Raw genomic sequence first — 17,348 nt, 5'->3', positions numbered from 1 at the left:
ATTCCTGCGGTTAAGACAATTTTTGCCATCTTAAAATGGCCTCCACTTATGCCTCCATGTGTGTGTTCTAGAATCAGCAGGTATTCACTTTCACTTGCACATATTCTAAGTTGATTGTCCTTTCCTCGCTTATAGAGTTGGTTCCCCATTAAATTATAGTCACGAGCCTCCAGCTCTATAGCTCTTTTCCGTGCTCTTGTTATGTTTTCAGTAAACGTCCTTGTGGTTAAGAAATCAATGATATATTGACTCTATGCAGGTGCAATGTTTACCTGAAACAATGTCGCGTGATCCATTGGTCGGTTGTTGGCACTACATATAACACAATTGTTAACATAAGCATGTGTGTCCACATACATAGTTGGTGTGTGTTTTCATTGTTGAACAATGAAATGCACAATCCTGGATATGTGCTTCTTCAAGATAACACTCAAATTCCTCCGGATTTACACATAGTCGTAGAATCTGGTCCGATCGTAGATGATACAGCCGTCCTGCAATCAACTAGAAGTTTTTTGTTTGTCGAATTGTTTGTTGTTTGGATCTATCTCCCGTGTTATCAAAACTACCTCCAAAGAAAAGAATACTAACAATTTCCTGAGACCATTTGGGTATCATTTCAATATTGAAAAGATAAGCATCTGGTATGTCACCATCTACTCCTTCAGGTGCTTCCCCGTTGTGTAGCCTTGAAAGATGATCCGCTCGTAGATGAGTTTTACCCTTTTTGACTACCATTGTGAAATCAAACTCTAGCAATATAATAGACTATCGTACAATTCTCCCTGTATTGAGTGGTTTATTTACCAGATACAAAAGAGCTTGATGATCTGTGAAGAACACAAATTTGTTTGCAAACAAATAATACCAAAATTTCTTTACAGCATAAATCATTCTTAACCCCTCTGTTTTGGTGGTTGTGTAGTTCTTTTCTGCACTGTTTAACTACCAGCTTGCGTAACAAACTGGAAAATCCATTGTTCCGTCTCCAGGTTGAGCGAGAATACTCCCGATTTCATGTGTAGATGCATCAATGTGAACATGGAATATCTTTTCCCAATCCGGTGCTTTAAGTACAAGTGCTGATACAAGGTTTTCCTTCAGCTTTTCGAATGAAGTTTCACACCCCTCAGTCGAGTCGAAATTGACTAACAAATGATACAGAGGTTGTGCGATGACTGCATACATATATATGAATCTTTGATAATATCCACAGTGTCCCATGAAGGATTGCACTTGTTTTGTATTAGTAGGCCTGGGCAGGTCTACTATGACCTTGATTTTTTCTAGTTCTATGGTCATGCCATTTCTTGAGACAATGTGTCCTAAGATGCGGACTTGCCTAACCATAAAAATACACTTTTTCGGGTTAAGAGAGATGCGATATGTTCTGCATTTTTCAAATACCTTTTGGAAATGGTCATTATGTTCCTCTTGTAGAAGAGAGTGTACACAAAGATCATCCATGTATATTTCTAAGAATATTATTAGGTATTCTTTGAACACATGTGTCATTAACCTTTGAAAGGTAGTTGGGGCATTAGTTAAGACAAAAGGCATAACTCGATACGCATATATTCCCCATTCTATGGCCAACGCTGTTTTGTGTTGATCCTCTATTGCAATTGCCAGTTGGTTGTATCCTAAAAACCCATCTAGAAAGGAATAAGCCTGTTTCCCGGCCACCCTCTCAAGCACATGTTCTGTGAGGATCGGCAAGGGATAATTGTCCCTTATGGTGGCTGCATTTACCTTTTTGAGGTTCACACACACTCGCAATTTTTTGTTCTTTTTGGGGACAACCACAATGGGTGACACCCAATCTCTATGCTCGATTTCATAGATGAATTCAGCATCCATCAGCTTGTCAATCTCCTCTTTGATTCGGCTAGCACATGTGTCATTATATGTATAAGGATGTTGTTTGCTAGGTTTGACATCTGATTTCAAAGGAATTGTATGTTGGCATATCGATGGATCAACTCCTTTGAGGTCTTTGTAGGACCATGCAAACACATCTTTATACTTCTTGATAATTTGTGCTAGCAGTTCTTCTTCTTCAATATCTAAATCGGTTGCAATATAGACCGGCTGAGGCTTCTCTCCTGGTTTAGCGAGGTCTATCCTTTTTGCATTTTTCGGCCCATCGTAAGATTCCTGGTTTTTTCTTTCCCTGACTGGTGGTGTCATTATGATTTTTTTGTCCTGGATGGTGAATTTCCAATAGTGTGATGGTACATTCATGTTTCCTTTTTCTGACTCCCCTTTACCATCACTATCTCCCTCAGTAGTCCATACCTCTCGTAAAGACCATTTTAGTTCTTGGTATTTCTTTTTACGCTCCAGTTTGGTCCACTCTAGGTCTTTTGTTATTTCTTTTTTTGATATTTTTAATTTTGTTTCTATTTTAGCTTTCCGTACTTGTCTTATTTCCTCTCCCATTCCTTCCTTTCGAACTTTTGAGAATCTTCTTGATATTTGATCTTTTATACAATCCTCTGCTTTTATAAGCATTAGATAGTGAGTTTTATCTTTTATCCTGGGCATCAGGTTCTCTCTCGCTTTGTTTTTTGCTCGTTTTCTCCTATAGCATTCCTGGCATCTAGGGTGCTGATTGGCAAAATCATAAAATTTGATATTCCCTGTTTTCTCCCCACACTCGCTTGAGTTGTCTGAACACTCGTTATCCGCATCGTTATTTACCTCCAGATGCTCAGAGGAGTTATAAAACTCTTCTTGTTCTGGTGGTTCTATCATCTCATCTCCTCCTGGTATAAGGCTTACCATGTAATAGGGTAGCACATCATAGCCATCCTTATCGCAAAATTTTGTCGTTGGACTATCTGTAATGGTACAGACATCCAATGTTGCTAGTATGTGTTCCCATTCCAGAGGTTCCAAGGCATCTTCAAGAAAAGGTTCCGAAATATATCTTTGTCCTCAATCTCTCTTTCTAAGATGCATTCCGCTCTTTTTAAGCTCCCACAATGTGAAGATCCGCACATCCATAGCTCTTTTTGTTTCCCTAACCATGCTAGGAGTTTCGATCCTGCCACTGTGGCTGAATCAAACTCTTCCACTAGTGTCTGGTTCACATCCTTGTAACTATGGTCTTTTAAGTGAATTTTGGTTGTTTCCTCACCGTGTCTGAGGTATATGTGGTCGTAACCCCAATCCTGGACCATATTCAATTGTCTCATGAATGGTCTTCCCAAGATGATCTCGTAATTGTTCTTTTTGTCGCAATCGACTATTGCAAAGGTATGCTCATACTCGATTCCACGTGAGGTGACAATCACTTTTTCTAAGAGTCCTAGAGGCTTCTCCATGAACCCATCTGCTAATTGCAATTTCATTCTGGTAGCTCTCAAAGCTAGTTTTTCCCATTTTTTCCAGATTTCCTTAGTGGCGATACCGACTCCTGCTCCACTGTCAAGAATAGCTTTGGAAACTACTCCTTGGAATTCTACTGGTAGCCTGGTGTTTCCATATTCTCCCTCACAATACTCTCCAACCTTGTTTAAAGGTACTGGCTTAGTGTTTAGTTGAGGCCTGTCCAATTCTCTGATCCCTTCCTGAAGCTTTGAGGTGGGGTCTTTCACTCCAAATTTTTCTAAGCATTTGCCTATTGTGGCCCACATGTTTGGTCATAACCTTAGGAGCTCGGCTAATGTGATTGTGCATGCTACTGGAGTCGACAATAACTCAATCAACCCTTGTGAATCCATCACTCTGGTAAACTCAAAGTCTTTGAGATGGGATTGCTCTCACCTCGGACTTGGCTTCATACTCTCCTAGGTAAGAGGGTAGAGTTTGCAGCGAGTCTGGTTGGTTGTGCCCCGAACTAATTGATCCCTGGTCTCCCCCTTGTGAATGCATATCAAAGTTCATTTGCGATCTTGCCTCAAATTCTTCAATAGGAGGTAAGATCTCATTTTTTTCTTTTCTCGTGTTGTTCATGTGGTAACTCACCCTGTTAGCTTCGTTGGCCTCACGGATTTGGTTACACATATCATCTAGACCGTTACAATCCTTACCCATTTCTACCAATGTTCTAGGTTGGAACCCGTCACTTGCCTCATCTATCATATTTGTCACTATGATAGGCTCTTCCCTAGACTCATAGGCATTCGTGAGTCTTTCCTTTGTTTCTACTTGTTCCTCTAAAGCTGGTTTGATAGGGGTTGGAGCTGGTACTTCATGCCAATTTGCAGGTTTACCAAGCGGGTTTTCTATCAAAGATTGAGTTGTTTCAATCATCTTTCATCAAATTTCCAACCTCTGTTTTTCTATTTCAGCATATAGATAAGTCATCCATCTTTGCTCTTGGGTTTGGTTCTTTTTGAGTCTGGCTTCGTAAGCTTTTAGAAGTGCATCTAACTGCTCATTTACCTTGTCTGCCAGTACTGATCCTCCTGATCCTGCACTTTTGGGTTCTTTTATTTCCTTGGGTGCTATGATTGCCACAGTGTGTGAGCTTAGGCTAGCTAGATCCTCTAACCGCTCTAATCTATCCTTTGTGTGTTTTAACTCCTCGGATAGAGCAGTTTGCTCTCGTTCTTTCCTGGATTTCATACCCGCTTTTCTAGCTTTCCAAGTGTTTCTCTGATTTTTTGTTTCTGAACTTGGGGCATCGGTTTTTGGCTCTTCAATTATGGGTTCGTTCGTCATTCTTTGAGCTTGGGCTTGCGTGACTGCCTGAATAGGTATTATTGTCTCATTTTCTCACCCTCCACTGGAAGGTACTGCTTCCAGCATGTTCAAGGTAGTTTTTGCTCCTTTGCTCGGGTTCTTAGGGCAATCAGGAATCAAATGAGTAACTCCACACTCGATGCAATATGTGTGGACTCTAATGATTTCATCATGAGGACAGTCTCTTAGCCAGTGGTCTCCACCACACTTGTAGCAGGGTCCTTTAGGCTGTTGAGGTGCTCCTTGAGCTCCTCTTTGTTGGTATGCATGTCTCTGCCCACCCATGCCTCCGTTGGCTATGAGCAACAATGTTCGTTCATCCAAGCTATATCTTCCTTCTCCTGCTGCCTGTGCAGCGATTGGTGGTCCGGCACCTCCCATCATGCTCCAGGGTTCTGGTGTTGAGGGTTCTTCCGGTGGATAATAGACAGGATTTGCCGCATATCCATTGGGATCTTCATAATATGCATGCATAGGCACCAAAGGCTTCTCTTCTGATTCGGTTATTGTTGGCGTGTATCTTATGCCAATTGGCCGTAATCCTGGTAGGGGTGGTTGTTGCCGCAACATTGGTTGTGGTCTTTCTACACCTACAGGTCCTGGTAGGTTGCCTACTTGATACCTAGGCATCGGTGGAACTTGAGGAGATGCTACCTAAGCTTGGGGAGCATAAGGTGTCTCTCTCACATATCCCTTGTTATAATAACATTCCTCCGTCCCATGGTTTGTCCATTTTTGTTCAATAGAACACCACTTGGGCTATTTAGCCTGGGGTTTGGCGTACAAGTTAATCTTTTTTAGCACTTCCTCTACAACCTACTCCTGGTTCACAGCTACTTCTCCTTTCGGTACTGTTTTAGAGACTTGCTTCCACTTTGTTGTGAGGATGAATCATCATCGAGATCCTTGAACTCACCCTCTTTGTAGACCTCACAATTATCCACAAGGTAAAGAGCCTCCTTAGTTAACTCATTTAACGTCGTTCTCCTCTTCATATGTAAGTCCTTCTGGGGATCTGCATTCCTTAGTCCTTGGATAAATATAAGCATAAGTTTGGACTGAGTTGGCAGTTCTTCCAGGGTAGAACTTCACATATATTTTTAGTCGTAGGGCTGCCTTTCTCATAGATTCCCCTTCTTTCTGTTTGAACTTATGGATTTGTGAGACTGTATTATGAGCTATCCCCCTTTGTGAGAATTCCTCGATAAACTCGTCAAACACCTCCTCCATAGGCTCAAAGTCTCTATGCTCCATAGAGTCAAACCAAGTAGCAGCATCATCCTCTAGGGTTAGTCCAAACCCTCCAAATTGGGTAGGGAAGTCTAACACCTCTTCCGCTCTAATTACACGCACAAAGGCTGCTACATGATCTCTAGGATCCTTGTTTTCCCATTTTTGTTTACCCATTTTTGCACTTGAGAAGGTCTAATTCTACGATGGTCTACAAATATCATCATTGGATCTCCACGTCCTAATCGATATACCTCCTCTGGTCTTCTGTAGTAAGTTGTTCCTCTCCCAATGGTGCTCCTAAACCATAATTTCTAACAGTTCTTGCAAGAGATGGTTCATCTCTTCGAACTCGTTCTATGGGTGGTCTTTTAGGCTCTGTTGACCCTTGAGTCTTTGGCTTACTCTCTCCTTGATACCGTGAATAGAGTGGTGGTTCTTGTAAATCCCTTAGCCCTCGTGCGGCTTGATAACCATCTCGATTTTGGTCTTGCTCCAATGTTGCACTCTGTCGAAGCCATGCCTGTAATGATGGCTGAGTTGCTATGGTTGGTTTTTGTTGTTGAGTGTCTGCGGTCGGGTAGAATGTGAGGTTGCGTCATACTCCTCTGAAAAGGGATTTGTCGACTTGCTAGGGGTGTTGGTGACTCTTGGCACTTCCTCGGGGGTATAAGTTGATGCTCCTAGAACTGTTGCCTTTTCTACCTCCTCTGGGAGAATACGTTGGTATTCTCACCCGTACCTATCAACAAAAACAATATCCTTCCCCATAGCAATTTCATAAGAGAATAAGTAAAGAACCTTGTCTTTTCTTAACTCGGTTGGGTATGGTTCTTTGCAACGAAAGTAGGAGACTACTCCCTCGCTCTCATGTTTGTAAATTCCCACATTCTCAATATAAGTTGAAACCCTGGTTGTTTTCTTATCATACATAAAAATCACTCCAGGTCGATCAATGTTTGGTGGCGGTTCTTGAGTTTCTAAAACCGTTTTCCCTTTCACCACGTTATCTCTGTATTTGTTGTAATCCTCACAGTTACTAACTATCAGATAGTGGTTCCCCTTTTCGTCTCGAAATCTATCTCCATCATCATAGACCCAAATTATCTCCAATCTCTAGGCCGGACTTTCTTCAATACAAATACACTTGCGTCCTCGATAGTCAGAATAAACTAGGGCTCCCCTTGAGTTTGTTCTTTCTAAGAAGATCACAGTGAATTTGGAATCGTTCAAAGGATTTAGGGAGGTGCTTCCTCCTAGCATTGGTCCGTCATAGGTGAAACCTCCTGGCTATTGACTTCCCATCATGAAGAAGGATTTGTCTGATGAAGTGTCAGTATCACTACCCTCCTCAATAATCGGTACTAGTGGATCTAGCCTTGCCTGAGTTACACTCTCCTCGGTGGACACTAAGCTACCTGTAACCTTGGTCACCGGCCACCTTTTCGTCTGTAAGAATGTATCTTCCTGATCTTAAATTCATCAAAATTATCAATGCAATTTATTACAAATCCAACCACTCACCTGGCAAAGGATTAGTATCCGCATAACTTCTTGCTTTGCCACCGCTGATTATACCTGTACATAAGCGTTTAATTTTGGCAATCGAATCAAAGCATTTAATCGCTAGAGGTGATTTTAGTAATGATTAGTATAACTAGAGAGTTAACCTCAACCACTACTGTATTTTATACATTGCTGATGTTCTAGATTAGGTCTACTAATCTAGAACTGTAATTACCTCGGATGTCGGTCAATTTACCTGAAAAGTCTTAATGTAATCTTTGCTTTGTCAAAAGGTCAAACAAGGTCCAAATTCACTTCTGAAAGAAGTTCTGGAACCCTTAAGTCAACTGGAACCTCACTGTATAAGCTCAGTCAAATTTTCTCTTCACTAAGCCCCAGTAGACATCCTATGTGTAGGATGTCTCCTTCTCTGTTTTGCCTGGATTTTTGCACTATGGATTCCCCTTGATGTGCTTAGTCCACAACTGTTTTTACTTTTTGATTTGGACACCTATAAGCTGGTCAATGGATCAGAAATCTGTTTCGACAGCTTGCTGCTGGTCTTGATCGGTCTAATCAACCCCAATTTGGACCAAAAATGACTATGAGGCTTGCCTCAGGCTATACAACACCTTGCTATGCCTACAGTCAGTATCTGGCTTCAATTTCTTGCTTTAGACATTCTACGCGTAGCATGTCTTTTTTCTCATAATAGCTTCAAATGCACAACACAGACTCCTCTTGAGGTGCTAATCACTTTGATATGCTCAAATTTGGATTTGGAGTGCAAAATCACACAAATGACATTCTACGTGTAGGATGTCTTTTTGGTCTGTTTGACCCCAGACTTGACCTAGAGCTTCCCCTTGATGTCAGCAACCCAGTGGTATGCTTAGATTTTGGTTTGGATTTCAAAAGTCCCCAGTTTTAGTTGTTCTAGCCTTTTTCAGTCAAAAGTGCTAAAGTCTGCTTAGAACCCAATTTTCTCACCCAAATGAGATGAAACCTCACTCAGTCACTCAATATATCATGCAGATCATGCTCATGCAGCCATCCTATGGTTTTGGTTTTAAAATAATGCCTTGGCTCAGTTTGGGTAGGATGTCTAGCAATTTCAGTATATCTGGCCTTATCCTGTCAAGATATGGTCAAATTTCCACTTTCTAGGTGAAAATAGGGTAAAACCTACCTTCTGAACACATTGGTCAACTCAAAATTCCAAAAATTCCCACGAGATTAGCCTGTAGACATCCTACGCATAGGATGTCTCCTGGCTTAAAATTAATTTTTTTCCTGACAGAAATGCTCCTGATGCTCTGCAGATCTATCAGAAACAATCACACTAACTTTTGGACTTCATTTCAGCTTTCAAACACACTTTTGCGTCTTTTACAACCTTGTGATGAATCTAACAAGCAAAGTATACTTGCATAAAGTGCTCTAGATCCTGAACCATGATATCCTACTTACTCTGCTCCTACTCCTCATGTGAAATGGTGATAATGGTGTTTTGGTTGCTTCCTGGCGTCTTTGGATTCTCAAGCTCTCCTCTTAGTTCTTCTACCACTCCAACTCCTACTCTTCACACCACAGCTTAACTAAAAACTACCTAAGTCTACCTGAGTCTACCTAAGTCGAAGGATCTAGGCCAGACACACGCTCCCTAGACTCCCTCTAAGACCTAGAGAGTCCTCCACCCTCTGATCCCATATAAATTTAGAACGAGACTCTTGGCAAGCCAAAGAATCCCTAGGGCCTCAAGGACTAGTCTAGGTCAGCTACCTAAGGTTTTCGTCCTCGACAGCGGCGCCAATGTTGGACGGATACGCCGCGACGGACGTCAGCACAGTGAGAACTCACCTAACAAGATTTGCCAGCTAAGAACGAAGCTCGATCCGCAGGCGCATGGAAGCAAGCATAGGGTGTCAACTTACACTCGACCGACTCCTAACTAATTCCTACAGAGGTCTCTACCCAATGTCTAAGCTACAGCCTTCAGGAGTGCATAAAAGGAAACTTCCTACAATGCTTTCTAGAGCCGAATACCCATCAAACAATCTCGAAACACCACAGAACTTGAAGGAGACTCTACTAACACCAATAGGTTGCTCTCCCTAAGGTCTATGAACCAAAATCCCAACCCAAAACACCTAGTGCAAAATCACGTAGGATGTCTGGCCGAAATTTGCAGATCGTTGTTTACGAAAATCAAAGTGCCTAATGTGTAGCTCTACTCAATGTGAACACGTGGATATGCTGCAATGCAAAATCGTACAATGTATGCTCACCAAATCACCAGATGAAGCTCGTAGATGGAGCTCGCAAAATCGGACCGTACAGGCGCGTAGGTCTCGTCGGGGGCAACATGCTGCACTTCTCAGCACTCGATTTCGACCATCGATGCGTGCGTAGCGTCAAGATGAAGCTCTCACTCTCTCTCGTACACAGTACGCTCCCTCATAGACTTCAAACTTTTTAAAATGACAAAAGGGTTTTCTCATTAAGGTCAAAAAGTGGTATAAATACCTTACAATTCTCAAACCCTAATTTTCCAATTTAACCATCTACTCAATCTAAATGTCAAAACTGGGATACAATCTGGAAACTTCTGTAAGCCCCAATATTTAGAAGGTGAAATGTCGGTTTTTTTCAATAAATGAATAATTACAAAAAATAATAATCTGTCGGCAGTCATTTTCCGTAGGGTGTGTCCAGCTTCTAACACACATCCAGCATGCAGTCAAGCATATGGGTAGTATTTTGACAAGTGTCCTTCTTATCCCTTAGAGAGAGAGAGATTGAAATATCTAGATATTTGTTAGATGGAAGTAGAATCTCATTGGACCCCTCATTAGCCCAACCAATAGCATTCAAGCACACCATGTGGTTAAGTTTAGTGAGAGTCTGACATGTGTTCCATGTGCTCTTTTAGAACTCCCCTAACTTAGAGATTTTTATGCATAGGAAGTTTCTCAAGCAACTTCCTCATTAAGTGACTAGGTTCTCTTTTTGACTCAAGCATCTTACCCCCCATGCATAGGAAGCTTCTCAAGAAACTTCCTCATTAAAGGTGACAAGTACCTCAAGTACCTTAGTCATCAAGCATGGAAAGCACCTAGGTGGGGTTCCCACCTCAAGCACAACCTTAGCTTGCTTAAGTTTAGGTCGGGTTCCCACATCAAGCACAGCCCTAGCTTCCTTAAGTTTAGGTTGAGTTTCCACCTCAAGCACAACTCTAGCTTGCTTAAGGTTTCCACCTCAAGAACAGCCGTAGGTTGCTTAAGGTTCCCACCTCAAGCACATCCCTAGCTTGCTTACATTTAGGTCGGGTTCGCACGTCAAGCTCAGCCCTAGCTTGCTTAAAGTCGAAGGAAATTTAACACTAACCATTGGAGGTCTTTAATGAAGCTAACCCTAAGGTATTTTAAGCTTCATTAGTTGCACATTGCTGTTTGATAGACTACCTCCTTTTGGACCCCTATTGAGATGTAACCATCTCTCCTCTTGGTCCCCTGCTGAGGTAAGTCTAGAAGCACTTATTTCACATTGCTCTTTGATAGACCATCTCCTTTTGGACCCCTATTGAGATGCAACCATCTTTCCTTTTGGTCCCGTGTTGAGACAAGTCTAAAAGCACATGTCTCTATTCTAAGTCTTGTTCCCGTTTATTCTCTCACATTAAATGATTAGTTTAATATGAGAAAATCATTTGGTAAAGCTAGATATTATATTTTATGATAAATTATTCTCACAACATATGCGGTGGATATATATATGGAGTGGCAATGTAAATTTTGCTTCACAACAAAATCAGGCGGTGCACCATGTACAAGGGACCATTTTTTGGGTAGCATTAAAAAGAGTTGTAAGAAACGTGAAAATCCTCAGGCTACTACAATTGCAAAGAGTTTGAGAGAAGAGCTCGCCAAAAAATGTAGCAAGAGACAACAGATATAAATCTCTATTATGGATGCAAGTCAAGAGCAGTTAGAGCCAAATATTAACTCTACTAATCCTGTGGTGACACCAACTAACCTTGGAGAACAACCTGCACAAGAAGAGGAAATGTCAAGCAGTGTTCCTTTTAAGCGTCACAATGAAGGTGGACTTGGCCAAATGCATCAAAAATCATTACATCAAAGCTTTCGGATGCAGTCTCTAGAAGAAACACAAATTGCACTTGCCAAAGTAATATTCTTCACTAGAAGTGCTCTGGTCATGGTAGACAACAATCATTGGAAGGCCACTTGGAAGAAAATCGATGAGTTTGGCCCAAGATTTTTAACTCCTTCTTATCACAAAATACAAAATGTCCTCTTAGACAAATGTTACATCAAAATCAAAGAGCATGATGGCAAAATAATACTTGGGAATATTTCGCTTTTAGGATGCACAATTGTGAGTGATGGAGCCTTCAACTATCAACGCCAGCTCATCTCAAGTGAAAGTGATACAACTCTCACTGATATCATGGCGGCAACAGTTGTCTCCTTCGACAAAAAGTCTATTGATCGCTATTGCACAAAATGAACATATAACATTTTTGCAAAATATCACTCATAATCTGCATTGTGCAGTGGATGACCATAAACTTCCACGTAGATCCTCTCAACATTTTCTTTGATCACTTTGTGGAGCCACTTCGATACCTTCGACCTTCCTTTCTTTATCTCCGAGTCCTCACATGACCATATTGTTGATCATGTCCTTGGTCACTTCTTTATTGATCTATTTCCATTGCATGTGGTTTGGATTTTTCCATTTTGAAAGTCGTCGAGTAGTGCGTGTTGCTTGTTGGGGTGACATACCGTGCACTAGAGACTTCATGCATTGAAATGCATTAACAGCCGCTTGATGTTGATCATCAGGCATTGATTGGGTGCCACAAACTTGTTCTTCATCGGCCATTTTATCTTAGAGCTGCAATGGACAAATAACAAATATTCAATATCATTGACAAAAATATATTCTCACAATTCGGCAGTCTCACAGATACACAGAGCAGATCAGTTTTGTCTACATAAGACGTTGTAAACAGGCTAAATCAAATCACAATTGATGCGATTAAACAAAATCACAACAGATGAACCCAATTAAACCATAAGAAAAAAATGAAATACCCCGGACAACATGATAAATTTGAAATGACTAAAGATAATTGATCTGATTAAAATACAAGACAATTGATCCAATTGAAATACAAGACATGACTGTGAACCACCCCAAACCAGATAATACACATCAATACAAATGAAATACCCCAAACAAGACAAATGTATATCACAAAAATGTTTAGGTCGGGTAAAAAGATGACGCAAGTTCAACAAGCGATCGTTGGATAGGATTGGTACCTGTCTTTAAATGTTCTTTGAAAAATATCACATGCATTTATTCTATTTTAGTGCTCTGCTAGCTTCATCCAACAATCTACTTTAATCTGAATGGCCCTCATAACATCTTGGTCGGGGTGGTAAAATACTTCTTATGAAAAATAAACTTTCCAAGCTGCACTCCAAAAATTTATCAACATGTCGAATAGATAACCCAATGCATAAGTGTCGCTTGATTTTGTGTACGAATTTGTGCACAATGGATTGTATAGTTCTAGAGCAATCCACGGTTGCTTTGCAATCTCTGCTTCCCCTGCTTTCTGTGCCCGTAAAATTGCAGGGTCTAATTGTTCTCTTAGATGCAGATAATTAATTGACATGTGCTTAGCTAACATTATGAGAATCATTACCCAATCAATGATGCCAACACGAGGTTTATTTGCGTGAGTAAAGTCCAACATTATGTTGAAGGGATGCAAGTTGTTGTGCACTATATCAACCTAGTGAGCAGCCACAATGCCATCAATAAAGGCATGACAAATTGCTGGCATCTACTCAATTATTTTTCTTTGATCCGTACTTTCTTTATCTTTGGTGAGCACTAATTTGCTGGTGGCCATGATCTCCAGCCGTGTTATAGCCTGTGCATGTGGCATCTGAACACTCCGTGGGAAAATGGCAAGCGACACATCATGTCCCCCAAGGTGTTCCCATTGTAGTATGGATATATCTTGATCCAAGGAGCTTTGTTTTTTGATCCAATGCATATTACAATGGAGGGGTGAAGCGTTGCATTCATTACTCTATCTAGAAGTTGTCAAATTTCATCTCACTCCCTTCCTTGTAACCCCACATGTGTAATGTGGTCTAGAAAGAAGGAGATTCCTTTGATGGTGTATAATGGGCACACACCAAAAGAGCATGCTCCAATCCTTGTACCTTCTACTAAGGCCTCGTGGGGAATTCCAACTAGATGAGCACACTTGGAATTCAAAGCCGTGCACATGATTAATGTGCCAGCGCCGCTGGCATTTGAATATCAACCTTCTACAATTGCTTCTTGTGCATCTTGGGCCATCTTCAATCTCTTGAGTAAGGAGGCTTGGTCCTGAGCTTTCACACACGTCATCTTCACCTTATGTTCCTCCCATAATTTGTCCCAAATCTCTAATCACAAGCAAGAGGGATATCTTCCTTTAAGTCTCTGCAACAGAATTTCATATTGCCCAACACTATCCTAACCTTGTAGTGGGGGTCAAATTCTCAAATCCCTATTGGTATCAGCAACTCATGTTGGCCTTCACCTTGCAGCCTATGCTCTATGTTCTCCCATATAGCGCTAGTGACACTACAAGAGGTCACTTAAATTCCGGCGCCAAATTATCGGCGTCAATGGCGGGTGCCGGTATATGTGCAGGTAAGTATGGAGAGAGATGGATTTTTAAAAAAAAATCATTTTTGAATTTTTGGTGTTTAATCTCATGCGCTTTTCGATGTCTATTTTGATGCACTTTTCGATGCCTGTATAGATGTATTTTCCAACGTCTGTACCGAAACTTGTACCGATGGACCTTGCAAAAAATAAACCGGCGGGTCTTCCTGTGCACGTTTCTCTTCTTTTGCGCATCTTCTCTTGCTCTCTTCCTCACCTAGTGCAGATCTGGTACAGAACAAGTTGACGAATGTGAAAATCTTGCTTGTGGACTACTCCATAACAGCAAGGTGAGATTGTTTTCAAGTTTGCTTTTAGGCTTAGGGTATAGGGTTTAACATAGTGTGTGTGTGTGTGTGTGTGCGTTTATGCAGATTCTAGGATGTTTACAACACCCTTTCTTGCTCAAATAGGCGGCATGTTAGTGCTTGAACTTTTAATGCATATTAAATTAATTTGTATATTCACCAAAAAAAAATCAAGCTTTAAAGTTTCAATGCTTTAAATATTTATGTCATTTTGTTTTGAAATATTTCTTTGTGAAAAAAAATTGTTTTGAAATTATGGTTGTATTGTGAAATTTTATTTTAAATTATGAACAAAAATTATTTTGGTTTTATAAAAAAATCTTGCTTTGAAGAAAAATTCTTTGAATTATCTTGTTTTTAAAAATTATGCGATTGATGAGGTTTAGGTTATAGGTTTTGGCTAGGTTTAGTTTATATTATATATAGGTTAGGTTATGGTATAGGTTATATGTTAAGGTATAAATTATATGTTAGGTTATATGTTAGGCTATGTTAGGTTAGGTTAGCTTATAAGTTACGTTTAAATTATGGGTTAAATTAAGTTATAAGTTAAGCTATATGTTATAGGGTAGGTTAGCTAGATTATAGGTCAGGTCTAGGCAACAAGTTAGGTTATAGGTTGTACGTAAAAATTTAGGTTAGGTTATATGTTAAGTTAACTCATGTTTTCATTATAGGTTTGGTTCAAAAAAAATGCAAAAAATGACTTCAATTAGGTTAGGTTATAAGCTAGATTATAGGTTAGGTTTATGTTGTAGGTTAGGTTTAGATTATAGGTTAGGTTAAAGGTTATGCTAAATTGGGTTTAGGTTATAGGTCAGGTTTATATAGGTTATAAGTTACGTTAAACTATAGGTTACGTTAGGGCTAGCGATAAATTAATAGTAGAAAAAACGCAAACGAACTTCGAAGGTGACTAGTGTACGTATGTACTTCAAAAATTGCAAACGGACTTCGGTTAAGTTAGGTTATAGGTTAGGTTTTAGATTATGGTAGGTTAGGTTATGTTTAGGCTATAGGTTAGGTTAGAGCTATCGGAAAATTAATAGTAGAAAAATTGCAAATAGACTTTGAAAATGACTCGTGTACTTCAAAAAATGCAAACAGATTTCGATTAGGTTAGGTTATAGGTTAGGTTAGATTTAGGTTATAGGTTAGGTTAGATTATAGGTTAGGTTAGAGCTAGCGGCAAATAGTACAAAAAACGTAAACGGACTATGAAGATGACTCATCTACTTCAAAAACCGCAAACGGACTTCTGTTAGGTTAGCCTATAGGTTAGGTTTAGGTTGTAGGTTAGGTTAGGTTAGGTTAGGTTTAGGTTATAGGCTAGGTTAGAGCTAGCGATAAATTAATGGTAGAAAAAATACAAATGGCCTTCGAAGATGACTCGTGTACTTCAAAAAACACAAACGGACTTCGGTTAGGTTAGGTTATATGTTAAGTTATGTTAGGACTAATTAGGTTTAAGTTATAAGTTAGGTTAGATTATAGGTTAGGTTAGAGCTAGCAGCAAATAGTAGAAAAAATGTAAACAGACTTCGAAGATGACTCGTGCACTTCAAAAAACGCAAACGGCAGACTTCGGTTAGGTTAACCTATAGGTTAGGTTTAGGTTGTAGGTTAGGTTAGACATAGGTTTAGGTTATAGGCTAGGTTAGAGCTAGCAACGAAGGGACTAGAAGATGACTCGTGTACTTCAAAAAATGCAAACGGACTTCAATTAGGTTAGTCTATAAGCTAGGTTTAGGTTTAGGTTGTAGGTTATGTTACCCTAGGTTAGGTTTAGGTTATAGGTTAGGTTAGAGCTAACAACAAATAGTTGAAAAAATGCAATCGGACTTCAAAACTGCACACAAACTTCAAGAACCTTTATATAGTCATTGACCAATAAAGACAAGATTATTACCTTGTGGTCCTAATCTCTGTGCACCTCTAGACCGACGTGTGTGGTGATCGGTCCTGGCTAATGAATGTGAGGTTGTTAGGCTAGCAACGAATAGTTGAAAAAACACAATCAAACTTCAAAAGTGCATATAGACTTCAAGAACCTCAATATATAGTCATTGACCTATAAAGACAAGATTATTATCCTATGGTCCTATCTTCGTGCACCTCTAGAACGAGGTGTGTGGGGATCGGGCCTGGCTAGAGAATGTGAGGCTGTCATGTATTTTCATGTACTTAGTAGTGTGTAGTTATAGAAACTAGAGTGTTTTCATTATTTGTTGCATCATTGGTAGATAAAGTATGGACGATAGGATGGCGTGTCCTTGTGCACATCGCAAGCATCAAATCTTTCAAAAACAAAAAAAATCTACTACCAGCACATACGCAATCATGGGCTCTTTTCAATAGATCAACTACAAGACCTGCATTATTGATCTCATGATCTAGAGACAATAGATCAAGCTCCACAAGTAGATATTGCTCCAACTTCATCCCAAAGAAGACGGTTTTCAAACAAACAACCATCATCTGAGTCCTCCCAACCAATACCTAATGTGGCATTTCAAGAAGTAGAGATGGAGCAGATGTTAGATGTGTTCTTTGACATGGATCCCATCATTGAAAACATAGAAGACGTCAACATTGAACACAATACTGGGGACCAACCTCGGCCATCCCGTTCATATCAACGGCATGGTAGCAACGATAAAGAGGGCGAGATGATACAAAGTCTTGCACGCATACCGCTTTACACTCATGAAAAAATCTCAGTTATCTGTACCGCATTGGCAATGCTTAATTTGCAGTTTGTATATGGTTGGTCTGACGTCTCAATCACAGAGCTTTTTAGGTAAATACATTGTATCCTAAGCATGATAAGTGCAAATTACAGTTCAATAA

The sequence above is a fragment of the Adiantum capillus-veneris genome, chromosome 23 (genome assembly GCF_014529385.1).
Source record: "Adiantum capillus-veneris isolate H3 chromosome 23, ASM1452938v2, whole genome shotgun sequence".
Lineage (NCBI taxonomy): Eukaryota > Viridiplantae > Streptophyta > Polypodiopsida > Polypodiales > Pteridaceae > Adiantum > Adiantum capillus-veneris.
Note: the sequence above shows the minus strand (reverse complement) of the source record.